Source organism: Lissotriton helveticus, chromosome 2_1 (genome assembly GCF_964261635.1).
Source record: "Lissotriton helveticus chromosome 2_1, aLisHel1.1, whole genome shotgun sequence".
Classification (NCBI taxonomy): Eukaryota; Metazoa; Chordata; class Amphibia; order Caudata; family Salamandridae; genus Lissotriton; species Lissotriton helveticus.
Window position 1 is genome coordinate 1988303178 of NC_136059.1, and position 18212 is coordinate 1988321389.

The 18212-nt window shown below is 44.1% G+C and overlaps 1 protein-coding gene across 4 annotated transcripts in view; it reads left to right on the forward strand.

Annotated features, from left to right (window-relative positions):
- Positions 1 to 18212, forward strand: part of TRIM2 (tripartite motif containing 2) — a 424869-nt gene that overhangs the window by 387450 nt on the left and 19207 nt on the right. The window lies entirely within an intron of this gene.

The following is an 18212-nucleotide window of genomic DNA, read 5'->3' on the forward strand; positions in this document are numbered from 1 at the left end:
CTCTGCCTCCTGTCCCTTGTGGTCTGGTTCTTCGTGAGGCGGACTGCTACAGATTTGGAAAGAAAAGGACAGGGATGAGACGGTCTTGCCTTTGTGGACTGTTGTCTTGCAATGGTTGGATGATCGATTAGTACGGTATGACCATGTCGGACTTTTGTCGTATTCCTGTTCTGTATCCTTCAATTCTTCGTCTTCCCGTGGACACTGATGTTTCGGACGGGAGGGTGGGAGCCGTTGATTCTGTTATATGGCCCTCTCCCGTGTTCCTCTCTCCCTTATTCCTTCTTTTCCCCCCCTTTTTTTGTCTTTCTGGTTCTATCTTGCTTTAGCTCTTCTATATTTCGGGTTCTGATTAGGGCGACAGGCACGCTGCTGGGGGGTGGGCCATAGCCTTCTGCAGGGGTGCAGGGTGGGCTTGCGGGGTGGGGGGGGGGTCTGTCCTTTCTTTGGGGGTGTTTTTTCCCCTCCTTTTTCTTATTTTTTGGTTCTATGGCTCTTGTGTGTCCTCTTTTTCGGGACGCGGTCTCGGCATGTGTCCCCCTGGGTGGGTTGTTCTTGATGCGCTGGCCTTTGGGTCTTACTGTGACTTTGGCTCACTATTTAATTTTGCTCTGGTTACTGCCGGTTCTGTATACCGATTTGTGGTTTCCGGCCTCGTTTGCCATGGGGCACATGCTTGAGGTGGCGTTCTTCCTTTCGCTTTTTGTCCCTTTTCCCTCTTTTTCCTCCCTTCCTCCCCCCCTCTCGTGGGGGGGGGGTTTCCTTATTCCCTGGGTTGTGTGACGGAGGGCTTTATTTGATAAGCTTTTTTCGACTCTGTTTGATGTGATATGTTCTTATTGTGGTGGGTGGCGTTGAACGGCAGTTGCCACTGTTTTCTGGTGCGACTCATATTCTGCCCTTACCGATAGGTATTTGTCATTATTGAGTTATCCTGTATCTTTTACCATGGCTGTTCGCGGCCCACCACGGCCCTCCGAGACTTCCTACCTGTTTATTATCCTGTTGTACCCGTTTCTATATATTAGAAAATCAACCTTCTCGTATCCTGTCCCTGCTGGTTGCTATATGGCTTTTAGCCCTTATTTCCTGTATGATTCGTTGTGATATTCTGTATGCGTTTCTGTATTGTTGATTATGCTCCTTATCTGTGGTGGCCGGCCCGCTGGGTTGTAGGCCCGTATTTGTGAGCCTTCCCTGTACAATAAAGGTTTTTAAAAAAATAAAAAATAAATAAAGAACCCAGAAGTTGGACCAGAGGGAGAACCGCAGAGGGCATCGCAGGAACTGGAGACAGGAAATGACTGCCTGTAAACTATCATGAGTAGCGGCGAGGAGGCTTTTGGTGGGGGTGGTGGAGACTGTCCAGACACTGAGCATGGGGCCGGAGCAAAGAATATTGTTACATGAGTTAAGTTGCATGTAATACCATTTGAGTGGTATCCGACACTTGCAATCTGAGACACGCCTGGGGGGTGGACTGAGGGGGGGGAGTTGCTGACCTCTTGCAAGAAGCATACAAGACAACGTAGTAATCTAGAGCTCGTGTCCCAGTGAAGGCTAATAATAAAGGGCAGACTGCTGCGCAGTGGGGGGGCAGTAACAAAGAAGATTACTACACAATCTGTGGTTCCATGACAAGAGAACTGCCGGAAGAACGGATCCCGGGTCGCGGGCGAACCGCAATGATACCTGGGTACTAATGTATTTGCATTGCTGCTTCTAAGATGCCAAGAGTAATTGTTTAATATAATCGGTTTTAAAAAAACACATGGATAAATGGGGTGAAAGAATAGGAGAGCAGTGATGGAGGCAGCAAATGGGAAGCCTATGGACAGGCTGAAGCCCACAAAGTAGATACAGCATGTCTCTTCGAGACAGTGAAAGCAGTCTACAGCCCAGACCAAAAAAATAGTGAATGCACTTTCATGTGAATCACTGCAGCAAAGCAACAAAGACTGTCCTTTCTGCACTACCTTAATGTAGAAAGCTCATTACGCCACTCTGAAGATTGGCACCCTGGGCCCAGCTTGCCCATGCCAAAAGCCAGCCCTGGCCCTCAAAAGCCTTGGTGCGCACAGTCTTCAGTATACCTCATATCTTCGTTGTGTCACAATGTAACAATTGTTAAAGCTGCAAACTTTGGATCTGGGTAACCAGGTTCGAGTCTCATATCGGCTAAACATCCTGTGATTCTAGGTGAACCATTTAATCTCCCCGTGCCTGAAAAATTAATGTGACCGTGTGCAATGTAACCGGTGGTCATTTAAAGCATTGGTGCTCTGTAAAGCACTCCAATGTACAGTTTGCCCTACATTTCACTGAAAAATAGTTGAGATAATTTGGATATTGCTTTCAGACATTTCATGGCAGTGTAACACTATCTTCAACTGTGCAGAACTGAAGGGACCATTGTTTAATAATGTGTGATGGGATTTGCTTGCTCCTAGTTAGTAGAAATGTTGTTCAGTCTTTAGTTTTGAATAGGATTTTGTGAATACAGATTTGACAGAGGCAGACACTGAGGTGGCAGTTTTGATTTTCCTTGTTGTGCTCGCTGCCTTCAGAGTGGTTTTCACAGTCCGTGGCCCACACATGCAACCAGTATTGAGGAAGTCAAGTAGGTTGCTCTCATAGTGTGGCACAGTGTCCGCAGGCGGAGTGTTTTCAAAGTCCTGCAGCCCTGTCCCACGTCAGCAGCCCCCATAGCACTGGCAAACAACCCCCGCAGCTTGGATATCAAAATATCACCTGTTCTCCATGTGAGTTGGAGGCACAGGGGAAGCACACTGTCTGACTACAGGTAGGATGGTAGGCCTCATCTGTCCTCCTGCCTCCAGTCATGTATGTGGGTTCCCAGGAGTCCAGTCTGATGCCAGCAGTCAAGCGCACACTTTTAAAAGTGCTAGCCAGCCTGCCATTAGCTAGAACAGGTTTCCCCTCCGAGCAGTGCCAACTGCAGTGTGATAGTGATTCCATCAAAGCCTGCCAGCGGCGCTAGAAAACGACTTGGTGTATAGCATGACCCCAATGACAGCACACAAATCCTATGTATCCTGGTGGCCAACCAGCACGTGCTACCTCAGTGCCAAGACAGTCTGCCCTCCCAGTCAGCTCTGGTTAGCAGCGGTTAGTCCGGCAGCAATGGAGACCGTGTCAGAGTATTGGGGCAGGCTGGGCAAAGATGTGGTTAAAAAGGACAAAATAATTGTGTCTGTATTTTCGTTGGTCTTTCGCCTTCAGGTAACTACAAATAAAATAGCGTAGTCATATTCATCTTAAATGAAAGATGAACACAAATGTAAGTAATCAGTGGGAAATGCACTCTTTTTCATTGTGGAACAGCTGGTTAATGCAGTTTCTCTGCAGATATCTATCTGTGTGTAATCCAAAATAAGCAGAACTGAGTCCTGATTGGCACAGTGGGGAGTAGTGACTCGTCTGTTTATAGTGCTACAATGTCCCCTCCTGCGACTGAGAATGCACTTTGACTATGCAAGTCATTAATTGTAATACACACAGTGAAGGTGCCTCACATTTGGCCATAGAGTTTCACTCGTAAGTACACTGAAACCATGGAAATGTCACGCATATACTGATAACTTGGAAGTTATGTAGTGCCCTAAATAAAAACAGAGGGAGAAGAGCCTCAGAAGGTGGATGCAGGAGATCAAGGGCAAATACAGCTGGTACTGCCTGACAACCTGTGGCGTCGCCTCACCCCACTCTCACCTTCGGGACCTGGGAAGCGAGGGTCACGTCCATTGCTGACCCTTCAGGTCTTGATTCACAGGAACTGTGAGATAGGTGCAATACCCAGCATCAGTGAGCTAGGTGTTCTTTCCCTATAAATAACTGACTCACCACGCGTATGCCCTAATAGTGGGTGGATTGTAGGTTGCACGGTAATAGATAAATTGGACATTCACAATGTTTCTGAAAGTTCTACATGCCAAGGTGAGCACAAATTATTGGAGCACCAGTAATTTTCCCCAGAAGTATATCTTCAGGTATTACTGTGAGAAATTAATGTAAGTGAAAACCAGGTAGTAATGTGGACTCCGCGGTCAGCATGACATAAACCGCACAGTATCCCCCATTTTGATGTAGAAAACCTGGAATTGGTGAAACTGCCAGATTAGGATCACAACTGTGTCTTAACTCGATTTCCCTTCGATGTGTTTAATGGGTGGATAACCCACGTGGTTGCGAGTGAGGGGAATATGCACACCTGACACACACATCTATTACCATATTTCTTTGTAACAGTTACCCTGAATCAGAGAGCACTGATTGGGTTGAGGTACCCCCCAATATGCAGCCATCTGCACCTGTGGCCACTGCTACAGATGGCCCCACTGCCCCCACTGTCATTGCCACCCCCCAGTCATCACATATGTTGAAGAAGTGGGCATTGGACATTGGCAGCCGGATGACATCCACATAATCCTGAAGATGATAAAGAGGATGATGAATTTGGTTTTGCAGTAGTCATTGATGAAAAGTGTAAGAGCCACAGTCACCTAATGGCCTCTGCTTACAGATCTGATTCACTCTTCAATGTGTCTCTGCCATCAGCTATCCATGACATTCGCCAGAAATTCATCAAGATGATGACCACCTGAAGGCAGGCCAGGCATCAGTGGAGGCCTCCTCTCTGGACAAAGCAATATCCTTACAGCAGCAAACATGTAGACTGATATCAGGAACATTTTGAGGAAGGAGGTCAGGTTTGCCCAGTGTCACAGGGCAAAACAGTGAGTGCCTGGGATAGGTCTAAGCTGCACAGTGAACAGGCTTTTGACCCCTTACTTCACAGTAAGCACCTAGATCACCTAGTGCAAACTCACATCGACGTGGCACTTGACAGCCTGGCAAACTTCTTGAAGAGGCTGAAGGGAACACTGCTGTAGATGTCAGGGTTCTTTGCAAGGAACATTATTAAATGAGTCACTATTCATTCCTTCTTACACTCACATTAATTACAAATATCCTTGATGCAGCTGGGGAGGCAATCCGCCCCGCTCCCTTGATGAACCACTTGCTAATAAATTGAAGTCGGTTGCTATGACTGAGCCCCTAGGGCAAAAGGGGTGTTATGGTTATAGAACGTAGAAGCTATGTGACAGAAACAATTAAAATAACTATACATAACTCTTCACCCAATATTTTTGCAGACGGTATTGAATCAAGATAGGCATCAAGAAAGGAATTACATAGCAATTCATATTTATAAAGATCTAATTGCAGGAAGTGATATTTAGACCTTCAGTCACTGAAGGAATAGACCATATCTCCTGCCTGAATCAAAGAATTCCGAAAAGAGATACTTTTATTAAGTTTTAAGTTAGGATTATGCCTAAGAGACATTTTTTAGATGATCTAATGTTGACGGAAAACTTGTGATCAATAGAGAGGAATGCACTTTTATTGACAGCAATAATAGATGATATTTTACCAATTTGTTAGTGGCCATATTGAGAAATGCAGGCAAAGAAACATATGATAAAGATTAGGTTCTAAAAGGAGCCATTCGGAGCAGATAAAGGCTCAATAGGTTAAATCCATAATGAACTTTGTGCAATGAGAAAAGATTTGTGGTATTTCTTAAAGTCAGATAGACCTATACCACCATTGAATATAGAGGTTTGCATAGGTTTATTACTAATGCTTGTAGGTTTATTGTTTCAAATACAATCATTTATTAACTGATACAGTGTATTAAATAGAGTGGCGGGAAATCTAAATGGAAACATAGATAATATGTAAAGTATTTGGGGAGTAATAACCATTTGAATCGCTTCAATGCATCCCCACAAATTCAAGTGAAGAGATGGCCATTCATTAAGCATTTCTGTTGCCTTGCTAAGTATTTTAGAGCAATTGCCATCAATTGTATTTTTAGCAGAGTTTGAGAACGTGAATCCTAGGCTTTTCAGGGAAGTACGATGTTTGTGTCTGCTATCATACTGGGAGTAAAAATCAGTTTTGTTAACATTCAAGATATGATTAGAAACATAAGCATATTGCTTAATAATCTGCAAAATAATAGGTACAGATGCAATAGGGTTAGTAACATAGAATAAAATATCAGCATAGGCAGAGACTTTTAAAACAACATCCTTTAAAACAACACCAGTATATTCTATATAATTTCTTAATAGGCATAAAAGAGGTTCAATAGCAATAAAGAATAAAAGAGGTTATAAGGGAGATTTTTGTTAAGTTCCCCTGTATACAGGACAGGAAAAGACGGGGACAGGGTGCCATTGATAAATAGTATAGCCAAAGGGGCAGTATATAAAGCTTTAAACATATTTAAAACCAATTGGACCAAACATGAAGGCTTTTAATGTCTGGAATAGGAATTGCCAATTCACTTTGTTTTGACATTCAAAGCCAACATCCCTGCTGGGCTCTTGAGCTTATCAATAAAGGATAAACCACAACATAAAAGACATGTATTATGTGCAGAATGTCTGCTTTTCTTAAAACCTGTTGGAGGTGCACAATGGAGGAAAGGAGAAGCTTTAGTCTGTTAGCCAAGATTTTGGCATATATCTTACAGTCTAAGTTAATGAGGGATATAGGCCGGTAATTAGAAATTAAAGTAGAATATTTTTCAGGCTTCAGAAGTACAATAATAATGGCTTCTTTAAAAGAGACTCTTACAGCAGAAAAATTCCAAAAGTCAGTAAATAATTATAGTAAATTGTGGACAGTTGTGTTGGAAAAACATTTGTAAAATTCTGCTGGGATACCATCAGGCCCAGGAGACTTATTAGAGTTTAGAGCTTTGATTGTCAAATGAATTTCTTTAATATCAATGGGATTACCTAATTTGAGACTATTGTCTATAGATATTTGAGAACTGTCACTTTAAAAAAAGTGTCATTGAGGTTACTTGAAATGACTGAAGGTTTGCCTTAAAGAGTAGAGTTAAAAGATAAAAGAAGTTGTTTATAATCTCTTTTGTGTCAAGAAGTAGAATACAATCTGATTTCCTGATTGGTTTGAGACTCTCTAAATGCAATGCAAGAAGCATTCTCAAATTGCGACTTTGCATTAAGGAGTCACAAATTACCATCAACTTAATGTTGATGGTAATTTTCAATTCCTTGGAAAAATGCAAAACATTGCATTTTTCTAAGTGCCATGTGGCGCACACACATGGCCTTGGGGCATGTGTGTGCGCCACATGGGCACACATGCCAATTCTCGGAGTGCATCAGGGTGGTCTTTTGGCCCCTTAACACCCTTGAAATTGCATGCGCAAATTGTGATTACCTTTTTGGCAACTGCAAATTGAGAATGATTTCTTCATTCCTATGGGCCTTTAGGCCCATAGGAATGAATGGGAAGGCATTCCCTATTAGCAAATCGCAATTTGCGATTCGCTAATAGGGAATGTGTAAGAATAGCAATTTATTTAGCGAATCTTACATGAAAATGGAATTGCGATTCCTAAATAGCGAACCCTGAATAATCGCTATTAAACAATCGCAATTCCTTATGTTGATGCATGTGCCCCATAGTGACATCTCGAATATATGTTTAAAAAGTATCCCAATTAATAATTTTATATGTGTCAACAGGGTTATTGGTCATAAAATACTTGTTAAAGGCAGCCAAGAGTTTGGCAGCATTCAGAGTACTTAAAACTATATCAGTATTCATTCTCCATCTGTTTTTCGGAGAACCAGTCGCATGTAAAATGAGGAAGAAGCAGATTAGAGCATGTTCAGAAATTGTAATTTGTTCAATGGTAGGATTTGTTATCATACTGCAAACGTGTCTTGAGACAAATAAGTAATCAAGTTGAGAATACGTAGAATATGCATTAGAGAAAAATGTACATTCTTTAGCTGCAGGATTAGCACATTTCAAATAACTAATCAGCTTAGTAGCAGAGAAAAAAGATTTCAACAAGTGCAAGGATTTAGATGGCCCAAACTGAAAAGTAGAAGATCGGTCTAGGAGTACATCACAAATGAGGTTGAAATTCCCCGCCATAATAAGGGGCATATTATCTAGATATATTGTTTCTGTAGTAATATCTTTCCAGAACAGAGGGTCATCAACTGTGGGATCATAAATCTTAAATAAATTAAGGAAGTATTAATTTAAATTTGAGCATAAACAAATCTCCTGTTTGAGTCATGTCGGTGGGACAGGAGATGTATTCGAGAACGGTGTGGAAAAATAATGGCAACACCATTTTTGCCTACTACAGCTGGAGATGAAATAATATTAGCAATCCATCCCTTAGACATAGAATGTAAACATTTTTCATTGACATTTGTTTCTTGAATAAAACAAATATCAGCAATAAGTTTTTTAATATATTCTGTGATCTTACACCATTTGACAGAACGGCGTAAACCTTTGACAGTAAGAGAGACAATATTTAGTTTGTGTTAAGCAGGCATAAGAGTATATGGGCAGCAAAAAGAAATTTAAAAAAAGTAGCCTATATAAAAAGGCAACTACGACAGAGAAAAGGTCATAATTTAATACCACAGATAAAAATGGAGAAAGACGGACGTACAAGGCAAGTCAGGGCACACTGCATGAGACCTGCTATAGGTAAAATGGATGTATATAAAATAGTGGGGAAATCAATATCAATCCCCAGAACCTGAAGGTTTCAAGTCCATTGTAACAGGATCATGTTGGTCTAGATAGTTTACCAGGTCAACTGGAGAAGTAAAAGATTTAGAAATGTCATTTTTAGGTCGAGCAGACGGAGTGTCTGCTCGACTACTATTGTTGCCCATTAATGGGAATGTGGACACCGATGTGGACGAGCGTTTCCTTGGCGGTTTTCACCGCGGGAGCGCGCGTCTCACCCGCGCATGCGCAGAGTAACAGCCATTTTTTTAAAAAAAATTTTTTTTTATTTCCCAGCCCCGAACCGAATCAGGTATCAGAGCGCTTCACATATAGGCAGCCCCCACCCCCCCCCGCGCGCGCGCGCACATACATGCTTCCCCCCCCCTGCCCGCCCGCCCGCAGCTCAGCAACGCGCGCGTACATGCTTCCCCGCCCCCCGCCCGCCCGCAGCTCAGCAACGCACTCACCGGCTCTCCTCAGCTGCAGGGCCCGGCAGCAGGACTCGTCTTCCCTCGTTAGGCACCGGGGCGCAGGGTAGGCTCCTGCCTGCTCCGGTGCACGGCTCCAATCGCGGCTCTTCCGTGGGAGGCGGGGTAGGCTCCCGCCCTCCTACTTCCTGTTGTCGCGCCGGCCTGCCTGACTTCCTGGTCGCAGGCCGGCAGAGTACTCCCCGGCCCGGATGTGGAGCACAGGTGCCGCGATGCTTGTTTTAAACTTGGGAACACTGGCTGAGCATTGGTTGCACCTCATTAGTACCTGTTTAACACCTAAAAATAACCATAAGCAACAGAAAGTTGACCAAACTTTGCAAATCGCCTTCCACTGCGCGGCAACACGTGCCGCGATATTCTTAATAACTTTTGAAGCGTTTGATTTGGAAATAAATATTTTTGTTAAAACTGTAGATTGTGACAGATGGTTTGTGGCAAACGCGAAAAATCAAAAATTGCTGAGGCTGCACAATTGCATAATTCCAGTGTCCCTGCACATAACATAAGCAAGCTGCAAACTTGGATGTATCACACACGTGTAACTGCGTTGAACAGACTGTTGAAATGCTTTGCACCCGTTGAAAAAAATGCTTTTATAAATCACAGCATGTCATTTAAAGCTCGTGACGCACAGCTGTTCTGTAAATCAGAACAGCTGAAAACCTATCATGCTCCTTCGAAAAACGAAGCCGTGTCTTACTGCCTTGCAAGAGTTGTTCTAGGCGGGTGACGAGGATGGTTAGTGAGGGCAGGGCCAAGGAGGGCTCAGATTCCCTGAGTGGCAGGGTGCCATCTGGCGTGCATAAGTGCGGCAAGGAGTGCGTTGATGAGTTGCACGAAGAGGGCACCAGGTGAGCGCTGTGGTAAATAAATAAATAATACCTCTCTTTTGACTAGACATATATCATAACAGATAGCTCAATAAATAAGAGTCAAGATTCGAGGTAGTAGGAGTTTTGCAGGTTTATTACAGCATAAGGACAGGAACAGGACAACCTGCATAGGAATAGGATAGCAGGGCCCAGCAGCTGCTGGGGCTGGATCTGGGATGAGCGCGCTGACTTTTAATAACAATACATGAGTATATATACATAACGCAAACACATAGCATTACATTGCAGTGGGCGTAGCAGTGGGTGGAGCAGTAGGTGTGACGCGTAGCAGTCGTGAAAGATAAGGGCGAAAGTAGGTGTAACTGGGTGTAATAGGGCGTATACATAGACATGTGATGCAAACGTAACAGAATATGTCATGAATGGGGCGGAAACCATGGAGGGGGCTACCTAAGGAGCCGGGACCTCTAACCTGGTGGCGCGCGCAAACTAGCAATGACGTATCACTAGGAGAAGCTGGGGGCTATGAACTCTGTGCTAGGAGCAGAGACTGAAGTCTGGAGAGTCAGGGCGACATGTACCTAAACAGTATCTAGTATCTGATGTTTAGAGAACATGTTGATATAAACTAGAAGTTAGGAGGGTAAAGGCTAACTTGATTCTGAGACTGGACCATGCATTATTCTACATGTAGTGCGTGATGAAGAATATGAAATGACCATTAAATACAGTATTTCTCTAACGTGGAGACGTGAAGGCTAGACAATGACGGAAACTATTGATGCGGTTCAGTAGCTTAGGAATGCAGAGAAGGAGGACTGAACTGATAACTGGAATCATAACATATTCTTGGCAGACTCAGAGGCTGAGCCAGGCTGGGCCGGGCACTGCGAGGCAGGAAGTAAGTGAAGGGTCGAGGATACAGGTGGGGGCTGTATCGCTCCTCAGCGAGGCTTCAGGAGACAGGAGCTGAATCTGGTGTCCAGGCCCTTTTGAGGCCTAGAAACGGGGACTTTATAATAGAATAACGTGCACACTGAGAAACGTGGCAACGTAGCTTTACATAGGCCTGATATTCGTAGTATTCACGAGAACTGGGAACTGGCATACTAGAGGTGGACACAACTGTAATTGCGTCTTTAATCAAACATGGGGAATAACATATGCATATTAATCATGCACACATAACATATGATGGATGACACGTAGGGACACAGAACATGGCAAAATTTACTTTTCCACAGCGCCTCCACCCTTTGCTTCTGTATTCATCACAATGCATATCCTATTGTAAACACCTGGTGTTTTGAACTATATGTCCGACTTTGCTGCTGCCCCGTTTCACTGGTTCCTTGTGGGAGTCGATAGCCCCTGTGTTCGGGCAATTCGCGCTGCAGAATTGCACCCGAATGGCTGCGGCTCACAGGGCTATCCTGGGGCTATCTTGAGCGGCCCCCAGCAGCCGCATTCCCTGGTTATCAGGCGCTGGCTCTTGGCCCCCATCATTGCCCTGAGCCCCCGGCAGCGCTGCGTCTCGCGGCACGCGACGAGGAGACGGGGCTGGCTGCATCTCTGAATGTCACCCACTAAAAATAGTGCATGGAAAGGGCGACGGGGGATGCCTTGCGTGTCCCCTCCCTAAACTCCGCCCGCGAGGAGGCGGGCCTGCCATGTTGCCCCTGTCCTGCGTGACGCCTCCCCTTGAAAGATAGCGATAACCTTGGACATCACGAGAAATGACCCTGCTGTAAAAGACCGCAGTACCGGAAACTACCAGTCAGAGGGTTTCTAAATCACCATCGGAAATACTCCTAATGCGTGTTTTAAATCTGGGAGACGCGGTGTTATTGTGAACAAGGGTACTGTGTGCTGTAAAGAATCCACACAGATAGATTTATCCATCACGGTGATTCAGATGGGCTGCATTAAAAACACATTGTTTAGGCAAATACAAACAAATGAGAACGGGGTGCTGTAAGCAGCCCGCCGCTATATTTTTCTATCTCTGTCTCTCGTTGTTGTACGTTGGTGTAAACAAACAGTTGTGTGTAGAGGGCAGGAATTGCCCCTCACATAGGCACCGAGGTCCCCCTATCCTGCACTAGTTGAGTTTTTTTCCCCCCAGTTTGTTTATGTAGTTGTAAACCTGTTAAGCTGTTGCAAAATGGACCATATGATGGCAATACATTATATCCTATCGGATCGCAACGAACCCAGACCGAAAGGGGCATGCCACTTAGTGGGTCATTGGGTTGCGTCAGCTTGTGTCCCCCACATGGCCGGTGCCCTCAATGAGTTCGGCGAGAATTTTTGGCCGCTGAGTTGGCCCCTTGTGTTCATGTAATGGCAGACACTTGCACATTTTATTCCTGATTTATATTGTTGCCATATGTTGTAGTTTAAGTGTCCTGAGTAAAAGTGTTAAGAAACTCTATTTGCTCATACATGACGGAAATGTATATTTACAAAATGCTAATAAAGATATATAAAAAAAAAATAAAGAATAAACAGGGTGGGATGTAGGAGAGCAGTGTATGATTAGTGGATTTATGTAAAGGGATGCTTCATGGAGCAGGTATCACTGGGGCTGTGTCTAATCTGGAGCACCCACTATATAGGCACAATGAAGTGTGAGATGCTGTATCATTTAGCCTTGGTGTAGGTAATATATCCTGTGGCAAATGCAACGTCCCTAATTATACGGGAGAATTGCATGGCTGCAGAATCGCTTAGTTCCAGTGGCCTGTCCATATCTAACCTTTCATCATACTATGTGTCTCTAAGTAGTCTCATCTCCCTTAGGAATCTTTCTCGGTAAAGGGTATACTCGTATGATTTGCACCGTCCATCATATGCCCTCTCTGCGCCTGTCTATCTGGACATTAAGAAAGGAGAACAGGATACAGAGACAGTGCCCCATGCACCCATGCTGCTGCTCCTGATTGTTCAAGATTGAGTGCAGCAGCACAGGATGTATGGTTCTGCCTCTATCTTGGCCTAGGAGAGGCCATTGTACAGCTTATGTGACACTTGCTATGTGAGCAGTTTAATAATTGGTTTACTGCAGCTTGCAAACTGACAGTCTCCCAGTTGCAACGCAATTCATGACAGTGAGTGCATGCACGTGTGCTGCACCAGCAGACAAGCCGTCTTTGAACGTGCATGGTGTGAACATGTCCCTATATATACACTGTCAGGTTTCAGTATAGCCAGTGAGAGACGTGTATAAATCCTACTCCCTCGCTCCTGCCTGTGCGGAAGGGAGAACGGGTGAATCCTGACAGGCTCTATCTCCTACCCTTATTCTTAAGAAACCTCGCCAGTACTGCCAGTGCAGAGGAGTCCCTCCCCTGTCTGGGCCCTGGTGTCACTGCACCACAGATAGGTACACCCATGCAGTCACTCAAATTATAGCCATCGGATATCCATCCGTGCTCAGCAACCTCTTTCTGTTGTGCCCAGGGTGTCATGGCTCCCATGTCCGCCTTGCAGTTCTCATCTTGCTTGCTGATGGCATAGTGGTCTGCAAAAGACACACAGACGATGGACGGAATGTTGATTAAATCAAACATTCACCCCTAGTCAATAGATCTGGGTTAGATCCATCGTTCTTTTGCTCACCATGCCTCCCCAGTTTGGACCCAGCCGTATGCAAATCGGTCTTGACCGTGTGCCTCATGTCAGTGCAAGACATAATTACTGGTGGAATCCTCAGAAGACCTGACAAATTCTGGGCCTGGCGGAAATATTCACTCATACCTTTGTATGGTTGGAGATGAAGTACAACAAACTGGTCCCTTGACTTGGTGGCCTCAATGATAGCTAGTCATTCTCGGTTGTTTGGTAACCTTGATAGAGTTCATCTCCGGGGAAAGACACATGGCACATTGCAATTCATTTGAATAGCCTTTGTGGCTGTAATCTGGGTTCCCTTGATTGCTGTCACTGTCAATGGATTGGTCTCAAATGGCTTCCAAAATTTCCCATCCTGGATGTAGACTTTTGCTAGCACGCAGATAACCACCTGTAAAACTGTTATGGGGTTGCTCTTTTTGGTGGTCATCCAGTTATTTGCCTATTACCCATGCTGTTCCACTGTTTGTGAATCAAGAGTGATGTAGATGTGGACCCAGGGTGGAGCTGTTAGGATGACTCCCACAATATTCCTCCCTGGGCTGCAGGCACTTGCATTGTGGTGTTAGGGTATTTCAGTTTTCCATCAGAATTGGTAGACTGCAAAATCAACATTTTGGTGTGGCTTTAGGGCTTTGCGTTGCACCGTCTTGAAGGCATGCATGAACCTTTCAGCTTCTACATTGGTTTGCATCTGGGAATTGATCTAGTAGCATTGTGCGCTTAGAGAGGTGGCCTGTTTGTCTAGTTCAGAGTGTGGGTCAAGTGGAGCCAGGATTTTCTCTAGCTTGGACATGACCACCTCTGCCTGAATGGTGGCCAGTAACTAGATTTTTGGGCAGCTTGAGTTTTCATACACGACCATCAATCTGAGGAGAAGCAGAAGTCTGCACTGATGGGGTTCATATGGTAGCTTATTTGTGGGTTCAGTGGCGAATTGTGCCCAGGAGTGAGGCAGTGGCCTGGCACGTGATCTACATCCATTTCATCCTTTACTTTGAAGCACACTATTTGCCTTAGTTTTTCCTTGTTTCACTACACTTTTATGCCACTGTGTAGGAACTGGACAGCCCTTTTCGTAGGGTTTGCAGGTACGACAAAGCAGCACCCTCTCAAGACCAAGATGTTGGGTGATAAAGACATCTATTATCAGATATTCAAAAAGTTAACCAGTGCTTAATTCAGGGCTGGCATGCAACTATTTTTAAATCACTTTTCAACCAATAAGACAATTGAGAATTGCCTAACCCTCTTCCGGACTGCCTATTCCTCACTTCATGGAACTGTGCAATGCCATCACATTGTTCTTCGTTGCAAATGTACTGAAGCTCCAACACCACATCGGTAACACTAGAACTGCTTCATCTCTTAAGCCCACAACTTCCAGTAGAATCCCACAAAGGTCATCCTTCAAAGCCCTGTCTCTTGCAGACCTACTTCGCTCCCTCAGAGTCACTTGTTGTGCAGATTCTTACTTTTGTCATTCATCAAACCTATCTGGGAATGCTCTCTCTCCCCACTCACAATAGTCTGTGCCTCCCTCACTCAAGGCATCTTGCCAGAAACACTGAAGACCCTGATGCCGTTGCCAACTACCGACCTATTATTCACCCTCCATTCATAAGCAAGATCTTTGAAAAAGCAGTCTATATTCAAATCCAAGATCACATTAATACCAACCATCTTCTAGAGTGGTATCAGATCATGCTGAAGCACGGAGGCCGCTACCTTACACACTGTCGACCATGCCCTCCTGACCACAGGTGAAGATGACCCTTGCCTCCGAATATTGTTGTACCTCTCATTTGTCTTTGACACTGTTGATCAATCCACACTCATAAGTACCCAGGAGTCTCAAGTAGAATTTATTGACTGTGTCTTTCATTGCTTCGTCTCGTGCCTTTTCAACTGACATCAGTTTGTTCATATCGGCACCTCTAGGTCCCTTAAAATCCCTGTCACCTGTGGAGTCCCCAAGCATTCCATACTGTCACCTGCTGTCTTCACCATCCACAGAAGCCACTTGGTGCTCTTCTCACAGATAACAGCCTCAAGATGCTTTGGAAATACCAAATCCATACACCATAAAAGGGCTTTACTGGAGCTATCTGGGTATACCTGTATTGCCAGCTTAAGGACCAAATCATGGAAGGTCTAATCAATGACTTCCCGGAAACTGGTAAATTGGGGCAGGGTGGCACATGCAACCCTCCCAATAGGTTCCTCTCTCCTGCGCCTTTTCTTTTTCCTTCCTAGTAGCAGGTCAAGTGTGCCCTAACATGCAGTCAGCTAGGGTGTTTGCCCAGGGCAATATTTCAAACGGAACGGGTAGTCATCATTTTGAAATGTGGATTGGTGAGTGTGGAGCTCATTGAAACAGGGGTGACAGTTGCTTGTGGCCCATTATTACCTGCAATGGATAGCAATAGAGGTAGATGTGGAAATTGAAGGACGAAAAATGAATCATTATGGCCTCCTTTTGAGTCAAAAGGGTACCGAACACCAGTACATGGAAAATACTGCAAAAAGGCAGACCCTCCAATCACAGGCATACACTGGGAAGGCACTTCCATGGTCATGGAAAGTAGAAATTATCAGTAGTGGGAAGTCTTCCTCACAAATAGCAAGAGGACGTGAATTACTTTTGGAGGTGTCTCTGGAGGAGGAGAACTTTGAGGTCCCTTTTGAAGGCCTGGGAGGAGGCGGTGGTCCGGAGCTTTTTTTTGTCCTCTCGCGGTTTGTAAATACAAAACATATTGCATTTCAAATGCTATAGGTATCACATTTGCGAAAGTTATAACTATTGGCATTGTAAATGACAAAGCTATTGATTTAGCTATTAAAAAAAAAGAAACCTAAATAAAAACTTTGCCATTTACAATACCAATAGCTCAAACTTTCCTAATGCGAGACCTATTGCATTGCAAATGCTTGTTCTAAATAAGCATTGTGGATCGGTCAAATAGAGCATATTTACACCCTGCATCCTTCAGTGTAGGCCTTAATTCTGAGAATTGTTAATGAATTCTTACAGTATATTTTGTAAAATCTTGGTGAATAAACACTCTGTTGCCCTCCAGAAGTAGTGTTGGGATCTCTCTTGCTGCTTTCTAGATGAAGAAATGATAATGCCTTAAAGTTTTGAAAATAATTTGCCTGGGTTTTGATTAATGCTGATGGTGGTGCAAAGGAACACAATGGACCTTATCAATCTTAAACCATTCTGGAAATGTAATGTTGTGAAGTTTAGGTAATGTAGATTCCAATTAAAGACGACAGCTTTGACCTTCAATATTTTCTGGGACATTAAAGATATGTAAATTAAATTGATGATTTCTGTTCTTTAGGTCCACAAAGGCTGATCACATAGATAAATGAGATGGACTAGAGGAGTAATAGCTGAAATAGCTTTGGTATTGCCTTGGATTTTTATCTTGTTATCTGATACTTTAATTGATAAAGAAGCAGTGTCTCATTGAATGTGTTTTATATCCGAGCATATGGAGTCAGTATGTCAATGTATTGCTCGTATTTCTTCCAGGATTTTAGATAATGATGATTCTTGGGATTCTATCACTTTAGATTTAGTAGGTGGAGGGGAGGCAGTTTGTTTTCCTTTGTTTGGCTTCACTTCCATATTTGCTAAGTAATGGTTATAGGAGACAGTATATTCCATGTTTTTTATGGTACTGTAGTGAGTAATAATTCCTGCATATGCAATATGCAATAATTAGCCATATTTCACGATTCATATGTGTGTCTTATAGTCTTTGAATATGAAGGACTGGACTTTTAACAGTACCAGCGGTGCCAGGGAACAACACCTATAACCTTCATGGGATACCTGTTTCGGCGCACAACTACAGAGACACGGGACACTTCCTTCGGCGTCAAAGACCAGCGTTTATTACTGCAGGGAAACAAGAGTCATTAGAAGTACATAGGCATGTAGGTTCTGCGAGTCTGCTTCAAATTGCATATGTAGGTCGCTCTCTTTTATACAAAATGTTGCCATTGCACAACATGTGGACAAAAGATTACAATTCAGTTCCCACAGTAAAACTTCAAAAGGGTCGCTTTCATGTGCTCAGAATCCCGCAACATAATTACAGTAACAATGCCGGTTCCCAACTGTAAAAGTACATCTTCCCACCATTCGGCACACCCATTAGAGTTGTAAATGACCAGGAGAAAGGGACAAAGAACAGCTGCAAGGAAGTCAGACACGTGTAGAGAAAAGAGGGTGAGGGTAATATCGGAAGCATGATCGTAGGATCAAAGAGCTAGATCCATCGCCTGCGCGGCTGTCACAATAGGCCGGTACAATCAGATTACCCTCAAGCTGGGCCATCTGCCTTCGCTGTATCATTCCTCCGGCCATAAAGACGCATGAAAGGAATATGCGTCTTCCGCAAGGCTTGGGAACTAGAGGGTCAAGGAGCGAACAGTTACCTGCTCGCTGACTACGTGAGGGCAAGAAACAAAATGGATGCCGTATCTAAAATGGAACCCGAGGGTTCAGATGAAGAACACGTAATATTAGACGAACCCTGGCAGGTAGCGTAGAAAAAATATACACACTTGTCGAACTCGTCATTTACGGTTCGTAGATACCAAACTCGTCCATATTTGGTAATGCCCA